Here is a 16,568-nt window from a genome sequence, read left to right as displayed (position 1 = left end):
AGCATGAGGCACCAAAAACACAGCTCAGGTGAAGTCCTGGTTTTTCTGGGTTTTGTGGTAAGTTCGTCTTCAAAAAAGAAGCTCACACATATCTGAATACAAACATGGACAGACAACAAACATGGACAGACAGAAAACTTGGCTCACATGAATCTTCACTGTTGATTGGCACACGGCGGGGGGGGGGGGGGGGGGGGGGGGGGGGGGGCTGATAAAACCTGCCTGAAAACAACTTTGTTTATTCATTAATTGTTATATTTGGTGGGGCAGGTTAGTGACGGGTTCTTTGTGTTGTTCAATAACATCATTGGTTTTTCCCAGTGAGACAACAGCTTGAAACTCCACTCTTCCCCTAGGAGGTAGCGCTTGCCTGAGCACTTCCTCAGTGATGGTGGCCTTAGCAACAGTGGCCATCACAACACTTGCTTCCTTCCACCCATCCTTAGGATGGATTTGTTGCAGCTGCAAAACTGGGGACCAGAAAAAGCATAATGACTGTTGTAGCCATTAACTTTGTCTGTTCAGACTTCATTGCTCTGTAGTATTAAATCTACTTGTGCTTCTGGCAAGGCATGAGTGTATAATCAGAAATTAAATAAGAGTGAAGAGTCAATGCCCAGCACTGGTTCCCCTCTCCCAACATTGCCTTAAGCTTTCATGCTCCTCTCAGCTTCATGAAAATCACATAAAGAGAGGGTGAGGACAGGAAAAAAAAGTGAAGCCAAATGCTAATAAAATAAGGAAGGGTGATGAGTACCCCAAATTTGCATTCAAAATTATGATTCCCTTCCCAAATCAAGACCTACTCAATACAAGTTTGTCCAGTTCTTAAGCATCCAGCTCCAAGTCAATGTCAAATGTGAAATATTCATCCCTGTCTTTCTGCTCAGTTGAGTTCCCATACTTGAATCTCAAGGAGGACTCATCATTGGGTTTTGATACATGATAGAGACTAGCAAAATAAAGCCAGGAAGCCTATTGAAATGAGAAATTGTTGGGCCCAGGGACAGCAAGAGAGGTTTTATCCTGTATTGTACTGCATTTTTATTCTCTCCCTTACATCAGCTCACTCTAAGTGAAGCTCTATATCTGTACCCACACTAAAAGTGCCTATATTTATTAGCACAGCAAATACAATCCTGCATTAGGAAGTTTAAGGTTATAAGTTTTATTCATTATGGGCTAAAATGCAGCCTAAACCCTCCACTAGAGCATCCTATTCACAATACAGAGCACTGCTAACAAAACCAACCAGTGATGGGAAAGGCAAGGCCAGTCCACTGCTCAATAAATCATTCAAAGATGGCTTGTGACTGAGGATGAACTTGAAACTTCAACAGTAAATGAGAAAACACATCATGTCATAGGCAGTACACCTTCTTCAAAACCCAAAGAGAGTGGTTTTGTCTCCATGTGCCTCTGAAACTCTAAGTATGATTACACTTGTGGTCATTTGTTGGCTTCTAATAATCCATTTGGCTGGTCTGTTGAAACGTAAGAAGACCACATTTACTCTTCTATTTTTTAAGGCTATTGTGTGATTTGAGGAAGGAAAGAGCAAAAAGCACACTGGAATTCAAACAACTCTTCTAAATATAGGAATTTTCAAGGCGGCAGCGGTATAGAAAGGGAAGAGTGGGAAGTCATAATACCTTAGGACCTAGGGCGTGGTGACTGCCATGCATGAGCTCTATAGGCCAAGAGAAGGACCAGCCACAGACATCAGAAGACCATAAGAACAGAAGCTATTTTGAGAAAAAACAATGACTTCTTGGGAGTCACAGAGCCAGCAATCGACAAATTCATAAAGAAATTACATCAGGACTCCTCCCACATAAACCTCCTATGGGGTCCCACACAGAACCCATAGGAAGCTAGAGAGCATTTGACTTCTAACCTGCCTATTTAAAATGGAAAAGCAAGAAATCCACAAACATGAAAGAATTTACATATAAACAGCCACAATTATGTCCTGTATGATTAATAATGCTGTTTTTTGTACATCTACTAATTACATTTTACAATGAGAAAGCATAACAGCTCCTAAGGGAAGGAGCAACTATAATCTATCAAGTCTCTAGCAGTGTGAAGATTTTTAAGCCTAGCCATTCTATATACATATTCATCTCAATGTTTTAACAAGTAGGATTAAACCTTACTTAATATAGGGACTTCACTGTTACAAATAACTTTATATTTTGTCTCATTTAAATCTTCTCCTGGTCATGAATTTTCTTCTTTTCTGATTCCTCCACAACTCACTATCCTGTGACTTCTAGGACATTATTACCAGTGCAAATTCAATACTACACACAAGTTTAAAATGTTAATTCAGTAAAACCCTTCTCCCTCTAGCAAACATAATATTTTTATTAATTATTTTCAGATTCCATACAATGCATCTCGATCACACTCATTTCTCATTCCTCCCAAGTCCGCCCTCCCACAAGTGTGCCCTCACCCCCCTCCAAAAAAAAACCAAGTCCAATTTGTGTTGCCCATCTACTCACTGAAGCATGGTCAACTCCCAGTGGCCAGTCCCTTAAAGATAACTGAGTCCTTTCCCAACCCCAACAGAACCATCAACTGTGGAAAGCTACACTTCAACGTCTTTATCACAGTTTTTAAGGACTGTCTTCAAATAGCTTCCTGTCTGGATTCTGGGGGTAGGAGGTTGGTGGAGGGTCTGTCACAGAAGCCTTTAGTGTCTCTCATTCTCAATAATGAGTCTGCACTCATCAATACCATTGCAAAAGAAGCTTCCTTGCCCATAGCAGCCAGCCAAGCATTTCTTTTGATGAGTGGTTAAAGTAAATTTCTGAATGACTACTTTTGGTCTTTTAATAATTTATCCAACAAATCTGCTCACACTAGGTGCCAGGCACTGAGACAACTTGAGACGGTAAGAAACAAATAGTCCTCCCATATGAAGGAGCATATGGAAGTGATAGGCATTATGATCCAAATAAGTACTCAGTCATAATGAGTGCTACTAAGTATCTCAGTGTCTCTTCCCTGATCTGGGGGGAACAAAGTATGCTTCCTTGATGAAGTGACATTAAGCTAATACATGAAAAAAGGGGAAAGGGGGCATAGACTAAACCCCACCAGGGTGACTTCATATTCATCTATCTTTCAGACGTGTATACACCTAAATTGTAGAAGTAGAGAAGATGCCCAGTCAAGTGACAGTTACTTAAGTTTAGAAAACTTGCCTGAGGCTGAATCATATTAAACTAAAATAATCAAACTCTCTGCTTCTTACAAGTTTTGTTTTCTTTAAGTTCTGTTTTATTTTTGATCTACCTAAAATAATTTGTATGTACTTATGGATAGAGTGTGATTTTATACACATTAAATATGTATGTACATTATATAATGATAGAATCCTGGTAATTGACATATCCATCACCTTGAACATCATTATTTCTTTCATGGAAAACATTACAAAGTTTTCTCTTCTAAGACTTTGAAATATAGTATACAGGAGTGTGAACTATAACCACCCTATTAATGTATTTTCAAGAAATGTACCTAATTTGGATTCTTATAACTATGAAGAGAGTAAGTATAAAAAGTTATAAGGAATAAACACATATCTCTAAATTCTAGGGTATGGGTAAGGAATGAATGAGTGGATGAGCAGAACAATAGAGTATGAGTCAATGACAAAATACAGCAGAAACTAATCCTATAAAAGGGAACAACTCTAAGACAAGACCCTAGTCCACCACCCTCCTGAAAGAAATGTGAACTTGAGTTACTTAGAAACTCTAATATTTGCTTCCTTGTAAAAATAAAGAGAAATTGAAGGAATAACTGTCTTCATTCTCCTCAGGCAGGGGAGACTCGGAGTAAGATCTTAATATACATGAGAAGCAGATTAAAACTAACCCAGAAAGATAATCTGTCATCTTTTTTTAACAAGATAATATACATTTGCTCACAAGATGGAAAGAGAAATAAATGGATCTGTCCTCCTCTGAAAACTTTACACCATGACCTACCATCCCAGGGAGACACAGAAAATGTCATTCCTGATTTCATTATTTCTAACTATTACTGCTGATTCCAGTGCATTCTGGAGTAAAAGGCACTTCTTTGATACCTCTTGACAAAGTTTTCAAGCAACTTGGGATTTAAAAATGAAATCTATTTCAGGGTATTCTTTTCAACAAAAGGTAAGGGATTTTTTTTGGTATGAGTTGCTTAGGGCAGTAAAAATTTTCTGTAAAGTGGTTTTTCTTACATGAGTACCAAAAGATGATCAATTACAATTTGTTATAATAGAAAATCCAAAATGATGTCATGGCACTTTCTTAGCATCATTTGCTAAATCACTTAAAAATTTAACTCACCCACCCACTCACTCCCATCATTGCTGACTTCAAACGATCACCTAGCATTTAATTTTCCTCTTCTGCTGATTTCCTTGCTGTGCAATCACCACTGTGGTTCAATTTCTCCCCCAAGCATGTCAGCACTAGAACACTTACACATAAAAGTTAGTAATTATAACCAACAAATTGAAGTCAATAAACCTTAAGCTGGCAAATATTCCATTTAGACTGGCATTTTGCCATTCAATAATCCATGATTTGAATCCTGCAAATAAGAGGGAAATGGTGATAAGGACATTTGTCTATGTAAATCAGTTTCCTGATTGACAGTCTCTGTGATTTTCAGTGATTATCCACATTCACCGATATCCTGGTCTTGGAATCATTATCTGTCTCCTAGCTGTCATTTAGGTACTGATTCTAAACACCTAAATCCAGTGGGAATTTTCATTTCTTTAATGGTATCCAAGTTGGTGAACTCAACTGTTAGAAGGACCTCATGAGGTTAAAGGTCTTAATTAGAGCTCCGTTTACATAGAAAAAAAATCTCAGCTCCATCTCCAAAGAATGAATAGTGGATTTCATAAATGGCAATCATTGAGTGAGAGGCAAAGAAGATAAAAGAACTCAAATGACCTACATTCCATTATTCTACTACATGCTGCAGAGTGCTCTGAAAGATATGTTCTTCTGACAAATATCAATAGTATCTAAAGAGCAGTGCATTAAATGTCCCCAAAGTGAACTTATTTGTCTTCTATGCTCATCTAAATCTCTCTTTTGAGAAGCCTGGCTTACTGCTCTTTATAAACCTCCTTCATGTATCATATTACACCTAACCACTGAAATGTGTATGGAGCATGTATGTGTGAGAGTGCATATGTGTATGGTGCATGTGTGTGTGAGCACATGGGTATATGCTGCTCTTGCCAACATTCATTTAACAATGTTTGGGGCAAGAATTATACTAAGTGTTTGATTTCCAATTTGTGCATGGAAAAAAACACCCTGAGATCTGAAGAAATAATTTTTCCAAGACTAATTTGCAAATAACAAAGTAGTATTTAAACCTAGACAAAATGACTCAAGAATCATCCCTGTAAACAGTCTACCCTCCAATAACTTCTCGCTCTCAGATTAGAGGCTTCTGTTCATTGCTAGTTAGCTCTGTATTCCCTGAGTGTTCAAGATCCTGAGGAAGCAACCAGACTTCACTGTTCCCACTCAAACAACTGCTTTAACAGCATAAGCCATGATTTGTCCACAGCTTAAACATCACAAACCATTGTGGGTTTGACTCTGGAATGGACGACATGGCTTCATTTTTTTTTTTTTTTTTTTTTGAGCATTTGCTGCCCAGATGGTGGGACTATTTGGGGAGATTGTGGCACCTTTAGGATGTGGGAGTCTAGCTGGAAGACACGTTAGCAGGGGTGACTCTAGAACTCTCTGCTTCTTGGTCTGCGGTAATGATGAGAAAACCTGCCACTGTACACATTTAACACTGCATGCCTCTTCCACTGCATGCCTGTGCCATGGCATGTCCCTGCCACTGTATGTCTCTGCCACCATATGCCCCTGCCACTGCATGCCTTTGCCACAGACTGTTTCTTCTGACATTGCAAACCAAACTAAACTTTTCCTCCCTTAAATGATTTGTCAGGCATTTTGCCATAGTGATGAGAAAAGCAGTCAACACAGTGCCAGAATGAAAACCATCTGCTAATATCCATCCATTGAAATAACTGCCACTCCTCAGGGCCCAGGAGGGTACCAGTAAAATTGTCCAGATCAACATGTCAAATTTATACTTCTCAAAAAACTCAGTTGTTACTTTCAAATAAGAAAAATATTTTAAACCCTCTTGCTGACAACATTTCATGTGATATATGAAGGGAAGAAAGCACAGCCAAATACAAGAGGAGACAGGGAACAGAGGCAAAAACAAAAACAAACAAACAACAGGAAAAGGTAGGAGATGGAAGGGCATTCCAAGAAACATGGGCAGCTTTGGACAGAAACGAACATAGAAGACTACGGACTGCTTATGAGAAACAGGAGATACAGTGACTCAGCATCAGGCCCTGAGCTACTGCGGGCTCATGAGCACACATCAGTCTGTTTTCTATTGGTTTGATTTTGGTTTTCAGTTCAACAAGTGTCTGTTAAACATTTGCTACACTGCCACTCTCCTACTTGCCTGTGTGAGAAATCACTGTCCAAATTTCATCTTAAAACACATTGGTTGGTTATTCTCCTGCCACACCAGCATTGTACTGTGTTTCTCTTCCTACTTCATACAAACGCTACTATAACCGGCTTAAATCTCTAACTGAATTCTAGTCTCACATCCTACTCACGTGATAGTGCATCTTGAGTGTGCAACAAAAACTTGTCACGCTGCTGCTCCCCCCCCCCCCCACCCCCTAACCCCCCACCCCTCACCCCCTGTGAAACAGAAGTTAACTGAAGAACTGAGGGGGGGCAAGTTGTTGATTTCCAACTACACTGAGTCCAAATTCATGTGAGTGCCACAATATTTTACTTTAAAATATGTGACAACTTCCAATTATGCAGCTGTGTTGAATGCTTTCTCCTTACGCCATGCAAAGCATGACTTTGAGCTAGTCACTGGAAATAATAACCTTTTAAACATTAAATTCGTGTTTTTTGGTAAAACAGATATATTTACATAACAGAAGGTCAGGTTTCTAGTTTGAAGAATGCAGTAAGTGTAGCATTGACTTCATAACCACCTCAGTGTTTTCAGCAAACCCTCAATACCAGCATCATCTGGCAGCCCGTTACAACTGGAAAACCTCAGGCCCCACCCCAGACCTAGTAAATTAAAATTTGCACTTTAACGTGGTCTCTGGGTGGTTCCTCTAATGCACCAGCGTGTTGGAAAGGCAGTGCTGAATAATAATAATAATAATAGTAATAATAATAATAATGGCAACAACCTGAATGTGCACTCAGACCCCTATGTTTTTTTAAAAAAAAATAATTATCCATATCATTCTCAAAGGGGTTTAAATGCATTCCTTGCAAGCATTATTTTGGTCAGGCTGGCTGGAGTCATCATAAGGATATAAAAAAAATCCCCTCTATTTTACTTTATCACTTCCCCTAAGGTGAGCGTGCCCCAATAACTAGAAATTTCTTTTAGAAATATCCTGCTTCTAAAGTTATATTTTAAGATCATTATGTTCAACTTTTAAATCAGATGCTACCACAGAGTTTATTTTTAGTCTCATGGCAAATCTATAGACTAGAGAATATCATACAAAGTGTTGAGTCAGTAAGAGGGTTTTAAATATATTTCATATTCATTTGAAAATAACAGATGAGTTTTTGAAAAATAAAAATTTGACAAAGCCCAGATGATGGAGGGCCAGCAACGTGTTGCAATACACCTTGTCATCAGTAAGAGTGAGATACTCATTTCTGCCTGGTTCTTGCTGCTTTAGGTGAGCCACAAAAGATTTTCCTCTTTCTGTGCCCTCCCTACAAGGAGTCAAACCAACATACCTGGAGGATTCACTGGTTGATCCAGAAACTTTGACTGACTTACAGAGGCTATAAATCAGAACTGCAGAGTAGAGAAGGAGGAGGAATTAGAAATGGGACAGTGGTCCACCACATACCAGGAAATGATGGAGAACTTCAGTTGGCTCCATCAGCATGCCTAAAACCTGGAAATCTCATCAAAGGAGCCCATTCCCTGTGTTCCCCATGGAAGGGATGGGAGCCCCCCTCATTTCAATAGAACACCAAAGCTGCATCTCTGTAGTAAATACTCCTCCAATGTTAACTACTAGACCTTGAGCCCTCAATGTAGGATTATATATTTCTTAACACCCTCCTTGGTGTGGCTCAATGTCAATTATTTGATATGGAAAAAGGCTCCTAGCACTTGAGTTTCAAAGGACAAATCAATCCCTTGTGTTCCCCTCAGAGTGGCAGAGCTAATATTCTTGGGTATACTATGATTCATTAGAAGATTCTAAAAAGTGCTTTGTATGTAGTCTACAGTGGATATATATTGTTGATTAACTGCCTGCTAATGGGAGTAAAACAATACAGGGCTCCTACTTTTAACATCCAGTATTTACCTAGCAAAACTGCTTCTCAAAAGCATCCCATATTTTTGGTGCTTAAATGAAAAATATACTTTTCTGTTTTATGAGTAACTAACTCCTTTTTCATAGGCTATAACTTAGATATATGAAGACATTTATTGTCTTTCCAATTCTCTCTAATTCTCTAAATAATCTAAATATGTAAATGTCTTCATAACACTTTGCCAGAGACTATATGTAAATATCATTGGGTACTCTATTTTTAAAGAAAACAAAATCACGGCAAAAATACATTTTGGGCATTTCTATCCTTAAACTATTTCAGTCTCAAATTTTAAGTTATGGAATAATTAGAATCAGTAGTATCCTCTGCCCCTGACCACATAAGAGTGTTTTAGAAGCCCCCCTTTTTTTTAATTCCAAGGAATAAAACTGGAGAAAAATAAAAGCAGCTCAAGATGGTATTTAAGAGTATAACCTGGGGCTGGAGTGATGGCTGGATGGTTAAAGCTCTTGCTGTGCCAACCCAGTACCCTGAGCTTTGATCCCCAGAACCCATTCAAATGCTGACACAGTAACACAAGTGTTGATAATTCTAGAACACTCTATGGAGACGGAAACAGAGACAGGAGCCTTGCTGGATGCTCACAAAACAGCCATCCTAGTGTACAGGAGTGAATAAAAGAAATTATTCTGCCTCAAACATGGTAGAAAAAGCCAATGCCTGGAGCTGTCCTCTGACTTAAACACACACAGTGATGAGCAGGTGTACCCCCACCACAGAAACACACAAAGGGAATAATAGTCTGCTTTAAATTAAGGTTGAGAATTCTAAACATGTAGAGGGTTTTTGTATTGGTGAAATTATTAAGGCCACTCCACGTAGTTAAAAGGGAGGTTTATTTAGTGGTGTAACTTACAAATGAAGGGATAGGTAGGTTGCAGGGTCTAGGAAAGGCATGGTGCAGTCCAGAGGTGTTCTCTGGAGAACTCTGCTCGGTCTACCCCCAGCAACCAGGGTCTAGGAACCAAGAGAACTGGCGCATCCAGATTTCCAGTCTTCAGGGTCCTCTCTTGGCCCTGCCTTGTGGGCATGACAGTTAACGAAGCCTCAATGAGGGTTGGAACTTCCAGATCAAAGCTGGAATGGCTACCCACTACATTTTTGTTTGTTTGTTTTTGGTTTGTTTGTTTTTTCCCTTTTTGTAATCAGAGAGTAAGACCATTAGTGGAATTTGAAGTGGCTTTAAAAATTCAGGGGACTTTATTTTGTGGCACCTCCTAGGTGGTTGGCTGTGTCAAGATGAATCTGAATATCTCCTTCCCTGCCGCCAGCTGTCAGAAACACATTGAAGTACAGGTTGAATGTAAGCTTCGTACATTCTATAAGAAATACATGGCCACAGAAGTAGCTGCTGATGCTCTGAGTGAAAAATGAAAGGTCTGTGTGGTCCGAACCAGTGATGGGAATGACAAACCAGGTTTTCCCATGAAGCTAGGCATTTTGGCCCATGGCAGAGTGAGCCTGCTGTTGAGTAAGGAGCATTCTTGTTATAGACCAAAGAGAATGGGAGAGAGGAAGCACAAGTCTATTCAAGGATGCATCATGGATGCCAATATCAGTGTTCTCAACTTAGCTCTTGTTAGAGAGAGAGAGAGAGAGAGAGAGAGAGAGAGAGAGAGAGAGAGAGAGAGAGAGAGAAGAGAGAAGAGAGAAGAGAGAAGAGAAGAGAAGAGAAGAGAAGAGAAGAGAAGAGAAGAGAAGAGAAGAGAAGAGAAGAGAAGAGAAGAGAAGAGAAGAGAAGAGAAAGAGAGAGAAGGATGTTCCTGGACTGACAAATACTATTGTGCCTCACTGGTTGGTACCTAAAAGAGCTAGCAGAATCCTAAAGTTTTTTAATCTCTCTAAAGAAGATGATGTCCACCATCTTTGTTGTCAGAAAGCTCTTATTGTAAGAAGCCCAGGGCCAAAGCACCCATGATTCAATGTCTTGTTACTCCACGTGCCCTGCAACACAGATGCCAGTGTATTGCTCTGAAGAAACAGCAAACAAAGACAAACAAGGAGGAAGCTGCAGAATATTCTAAACTTTTGGCTGAGAGAATGAAGGAAGCCAAAGAAAAGTGCCAGGAACAGATCGCCAAGAGATGTAAACTGTCCTCTCTGAGAGCTTCTACTTCTAAGTCTGAGTTCAGTCAAAAATAAGTCTTTAAGGGTAACAAATAAATGACCATACCTTAAAAAATAAAAATTCAGGGGAAAAATTCACTTAAGGAGATGGGAAAACTGAAATATTTGATAAAACCATTTTCAATAAGCAACGTGAGGACCAAGGATGTAGGTCAGTGGCAGAGCATTTGCTTAGCATGGGTATGGCCTTGGGTATGATTTCCCAGTATGACAAAGGAAAGTGATGTAAAGACTCCAGGTGAGGGACCAAGAAGTGTGAAAAGTTAAATGCACAGGATTAGAAAAACAGCTGTACCTAGAGAAACCAATGTAGTGAGTTAGGACTGGATCAGAAATGGGAGGAAGGGCAGGGTTTCCCATTCCCATTGGCAGAAGAAGGCGCCGTTGCTCCCCACCACCACCCTGGGCCTCCCACCCTTGCTTCAGGGCCACCATTGTGGGAATTATTTGTCTACAGTTTTTCTAGATGAAAGTAGCCGTGGGTCAAAGTGATCACCAACATCCATACCACAGTTTCCAGTCCCTTCACAACAAAACTGGCCAGGTTACAGTCCAATGTGGCTGAGCCTAAGCAATCCCAGCTGACTAATCTTATGGATTATTTCAGGTTAAATACTAACAGGTAGTCTAAGAACTTCTAATCTTTTTTAATGTAGGTCAAATGTTTTTCAAATATTATCCCAGAAGAAACAACAATCAGTTAAATGCTACTCTCAACTTCCTGCCATCAAACCTGCAAAGATAACTTCCTGGGCACATTTTCTCTTTTCCTTCCTTCAGTTGTAAGAAGAAATGTCATTTTTGGTGTCTGATATCAAGCCTCAACTTAGATTCTGAACTGCACTCACAGCAGAACTTCTGAGCTAGGCAGTACTGGGTATCGCCTCTCTTCTCAACTCATTAATCTCTTTCTCTCAAACGGATCTTCCACTAGAATATCTATAAATCCATGCATCTCCTAATTTAAAAAGAAATTTGTTTTAAAGAAGAAGAAACAATTATTCAAACCTGTGCCCAATTCCAGCTCTCAAACTAGCTTCGTCTCGCCTTGGCAGTCAAATTTTCAAAAATTATCAAAATGTTCTTTTTTCACTGTCTTGTGACTCATTTATTCCACCACATTAAAGCTGGTACCTGTTTCAATATCTACTTAGACTGCTCTGGGCCAGGTCACCAACCAAACCTTTTCATGTCCCAAAATGCAATGACCAATTTTCAATTTTCATTTCACCTGACCAGCAACATTAACATCTTGACATTTGCTTCCCTGACTTCTACAACACATTCTCTGGGAATTTCCTTCATCTCTCAATGTTCTTTCCTTTGTCACTTCTCTTGGTTCATCTTTCTCTGCCTAGTATTTAAAAATGAAGTTCCTTGAGGCCTTAACCCAGGCCCAGTTTCCATCACATTCATTCATTCTCATACAATAATACCCAATCATGATTATGATTTTGACTATAATACTTAGGAATTTAATTCCAAAATTTATCTCCTCAACCCAGACTACTTCTTAAAATTAAAATCAAAACACTAACTGGATACTCAACCTTCAGTTGTATTTTACAATTTTATTTTAAAATTTAAAATGAGTCAAACTAAATGCATAGAATTGTGCTTCTGGCCATGGAGGAATAAAGAACAGACCAGTATCCCTCACCCTTAATATTAACAATAATATTCAGAAAAACACAAAAGGATAATAAACAATGACCAAGATTAATTATAAGAATGCTATCTATTCACCATATAACAAAATGCATACAAAACTGTATCATCATTTTAGTTTTCCTAAAAAGAGTTATTTGAAATGTTGTAGTATTTAGTGATTAAGTAAATATATTACTGCCATAGTAGAACCATACAGAAATCTCCAACATATTAAACAACACATACATAAAAACACATCCAAGACCATGCCTGGCACTAAACTGCCCAATGCTTTTCTGCTAAGAGTCCATATAAGACTAGGATATCTATCCCATAGCTTCTGTTCATCAGTGTGCTAGAGCACCTAACCAGTGCAGTTAGAGTTAGCAAACAATGAATATACAGACAGGTAGAGAGGTAGGCATGTAAATGGATGTATGGAGGACAGATGGATAGATAAAAAAACTGATAACTAAATGGTATGTGGATTGAAAAAAAGGCTATGAATGGCATAATTATCTACATAAAAATCCTAAAGAATGTACAATAAAATGAATAGGTAAACTTATATTTCAGGATAAGTTTATTATAAAAGGCAAATTCAATTCCTATATACTATGGATAGACTACATCATTTGAATGGTATCTTCAAAAAACACCAATGCTAATATCATATATAACTATTTATAGGTAGATTTACCAAAATAAAATATGTTATGGTGGTTTGTGTAAGAAGGGCCACCATGGGCTCATATCATATATTTGAATCTTAGTCATCAGAGAGTGGAATTGTTTGAGAAGCATTAGAAAGATTAGGCATGGCCTTATTGGAGGAAGGGTGTCACTGGGGGTGGGATTGAGATTTAAAAACCCACACCAGGCCCACCGTTCCTCTCCTCTTTGCCTTTTGCCTGTGATCAGGACATAAAGCTCTCTATTCCTGCTCAAGCACTGCATGCACTTCCTGTTTTTATTTTTGTTAGCTTATATTATTTCATTCTTGGGTCTCTGAGGGAGTTGAAGGTTAGTTAGTTATAGTTGAAGATTAATTAGGATAGAAAGTGAATTAGATACATTTTGGACTTACCAAAATAGGATAGATAAGGGAATTATTTTCTCTGATTTGTCAAATACAAATGGACTAGACAGCATTTAGGTATTTGTTACTTGCATATATTATATATAGTTATTGTACTTTTGTATATAGTTTTTCTTTTGTTAGTTATAACCTTTTGCCTTTTTTTTTTTTATTAAAGTAGAAAAGGGGAAATATGGTGGTATTTTATTTGTACTGAAATGTGATTTTCATTGTATGTTAATAAATAAAGTTGCCCAGGGGTCAGAGCTATTCGAGCCATAGCAAGAGCGTGGTGGTGGTGGTGGTGGTGGTGGTGGCGGCGGCGGCGGCGGCGGCGGCGGCGGCGGTGGCGGCGCATGCCTTTAATCCCAGCACTTGATAGAAGAGCTAGGTAGATCTCTGTGTGTTCAGGGATACAGCCAGCACTGGAGACATACGTCTTTAAGACCCCGGGGGCTGTACATACAGGCAGTGATGAGGCAGTCATGTATTTGGGTTTATAACCAATGAGAAGGCAGAACAGAAAGACTATTTAAAGACAGACATACAGGAAGTAGCTCTCTTTTGGGGAAGCTAGGAGCACTGCAGGAGGTAAGATTTTAGCTCTGAGCTCTGACATCTTGGCTTTCTCTTTTACATTGGTTCTGTGTTTCTTATTTTAATAAGACGGTTGGTTACATCAACAAAGCACCATGCCTGACTGCCTGCCACCATGCTCTCTGCCATAATGGTCATGGTCTAATCATGGACTAATCCTCTGAAACTTTAAAGAAGCCCTCAGTTAAATGCTTTCCTTTATGACCTGCCTTGGTCATGGTGTTGCTTCATAGAAATAGAACAGAAACTAAAACAAATGCACATTAAAAAACTACAAAACATGGCACAGAAAATTGAAATAACACATAAGTTAATGAAGAGATATATGTTCATTAATCAGAAAACTCAATTTGTTGTGATATCAATTATCCCCAAATTCATCTAGTGGTTCAATGTAATCCCACCAAAATTCCAGCAAGCTTTTCTGTAGAAGTTAGCATCCTGAACCTTTGTTTAGATGCAAAAGCCAGGAATTAACAATAGCTAAAATAAATTTGAAAACTAAGAAGAAATTTGAATTACTCATTATTTTATTTTAACACTCACTAGAAACCATTCAGTGAGGTAAAAATTTAAAAAAAAATGACTATACATAGTACTCAATGAAATACAATGTCCAGAAAGAACAGGCTAAATTCCTATAAATGTGCTGAGACAGTTCATAAGGAAAGAATACCAGACTGTCCCTATAGCTCTGTAGCTCAGTTTGAGGTCAGGTATTGTGATACCTCCAGCTGTGTTCATATTCCTTAAGATTGCTTTGGCTATAGATAGTCTTTTGTGACTCCATGTGAATTCTTGGTTTTTTTTTTAATATAAATGTGAAATATGACAGCAGAACTTTGATAAGTTTTACATTAAATATGTAGATTAATTTTCATAGTTGACTTTTCACAGTTTTAGTTCTCCTAATCTAAGAACATCCAAAGTCATTCTATCTTCTAGTATCTCCTTTGATTTCCTTTTTCACTATCTCAGAATTTTCATTATAAAGGTCTCACTTATCTTTGGTTAAGAATATTCCTTAGCACTGAAATTTCTTAAGCTATTATGGATGTGATATTTTTCCTAATTTTTTATACTACAGAGCTATAGTGATAAAGACAACCTGGTACTGACATAAAACAGACAGGCAGACCAGTGGGACCAGAGAGGACCTGAAAATAAACTAACAAAGCTATGGCCACTTAAACTTTTACAGATGAGGCAAAAAAACATATATTGAAGGAAATGACATCCTATTCAACAAATGGTTCTAACAAAACTAGATGTCCCCCTCAGAAAAAAATGAAATTAAATTCATATCTTTCACCTTATACAAAAATCAATTCAAAATAGATCAAAGACATTAATTTAAAACCTGAAACACTGAAACTTATAGTCCAAAACATAGACAATACTCTTCAAGATACTGGAGGAGTAAGGAAGAACTTTCTGAACAGAACTTTCATAGCAAAGGAACTAGCCGTAAGTGTCAACAGTTAAAAGTTTCCATAAAGCAAAGGAAATTATCATCAGAGCACACAGATAAGTCACAGAATGGAGGATCTTTACCAGCTGTAGGACAAGGGGTGAATATCCAGAATTTACAATGCACTGTAGAAATTGGACACCAAGGAAACAGAACTGTCAATCAACAAATAATCTTAGCACCTAAATAGACAGCTTTCAAAACAAAATAAATAACTGTTTTTAAAGGTGTTCAAAATCTCTAGTTATTGGGGAAATGTGAATTAAAAGTACTTTGAGAAAGCAGCTCACTGCAGTCAGATGGGTCTGAACCAACAACCACAGTGCCTGCATGAGACAAACCTAGGCCCTCTACATATATGTGACAGTTGTGTAGCTTGGTCCACTTGTGGAACTCCTAACAGTGGGAGAAGGGGCTGTCCCTAACACTTTGGCTGGATTTTGGGACCCTATTACTCATACTGGGTTGCCTTATCCAGCCTTAATACAAGGGAGGCGTTAGTCTTACTGCAACTTGATATGCCATGATTTGTTGATAACTATGGGAGACCTGCCACTTTCTGAACAAAAACAGAGGAAGATTGGATGGGGGGGGGGGGTGTCTGAAGAGGAGGGGAGAGGATGGAAGGAGAGGAGGGAGGGGAAATTTTGATCAGGATGTAAAATAAATTAATTAATTTAATTTAAAAAAATGAACTCTAACAGCAAATGTTGGAGAGGATGTAGAGAAGGGGGAACTCATATCCACTGCGTATGGGAGTGCAAATTAACATCGTCTTTATGGGAATTAGAGTGGAGGCTCCTCAAAAAGTTAAAAATGTAACTATACATGACCCATGTATTTTACTCCTGGTTATATACTCAGAGAACAACATATTCTACCACAGAGATATTTGCACCCCATATCTATGGCTGCTTTGGAAGCAAATGGAGGCATCCTAATTATTCAACAACAGATGGATAGATATTGAAAATCTGGTACATGTGTAAAATGGAATACTATTTAACTCTAAAGAAAAATGAATTCACAAAATTCACATGGAAATGGAGATACTTATTATGTATAATAGTAAGCAAGGTCTCCCACTCTCAAAAAGAAAAACCACTAGCTGGGTGTGGTGGTGCATGCCTTTAATCCCAGCACTGAGGAGGCAGAGTCA

General features: G+C 38.5%; 1 protein-coding gene and 1 pseudogene across 6 annotated transcripts in view; one reads left to right on the top strand and one right to left on the bottom strand.

Annotated features, from left to right (window-relative positions):
* Grm8 (glutamate metabotropic receptor 8) overlaps window positions 1-16,568 on the bottom strand; it is an 808,292-nt gene that overhangs the window by 655,537 nt on the left and 136,187 nt on the right. The gene's annotated exons all lie outside the window — the stretch shown is intronic.
* Window positions 9,583-10,773, top strand: LOC114682536 (annotated as a pseudogene).

Source organism: Peromyscus leucopus, chromosome 3 (genome assembly GCF_004664715.2).
Source record: "Peromyscus leucopus breed LL Stock chromosome 3, UCI_PerLeu_2.1, whole genome shotgun sequence".
NCBI classification, from domain to species: Eukaryota; Metazoa; Chordata; class Mammalia; order Rodentia; family Cricetidae; genus Peromyscus; species Peromyscus leucopus.
Note: the sequence above shows the minus strand (reverse complement) of the source record. Positions and strands in the feature narration are given on the sequence as shown.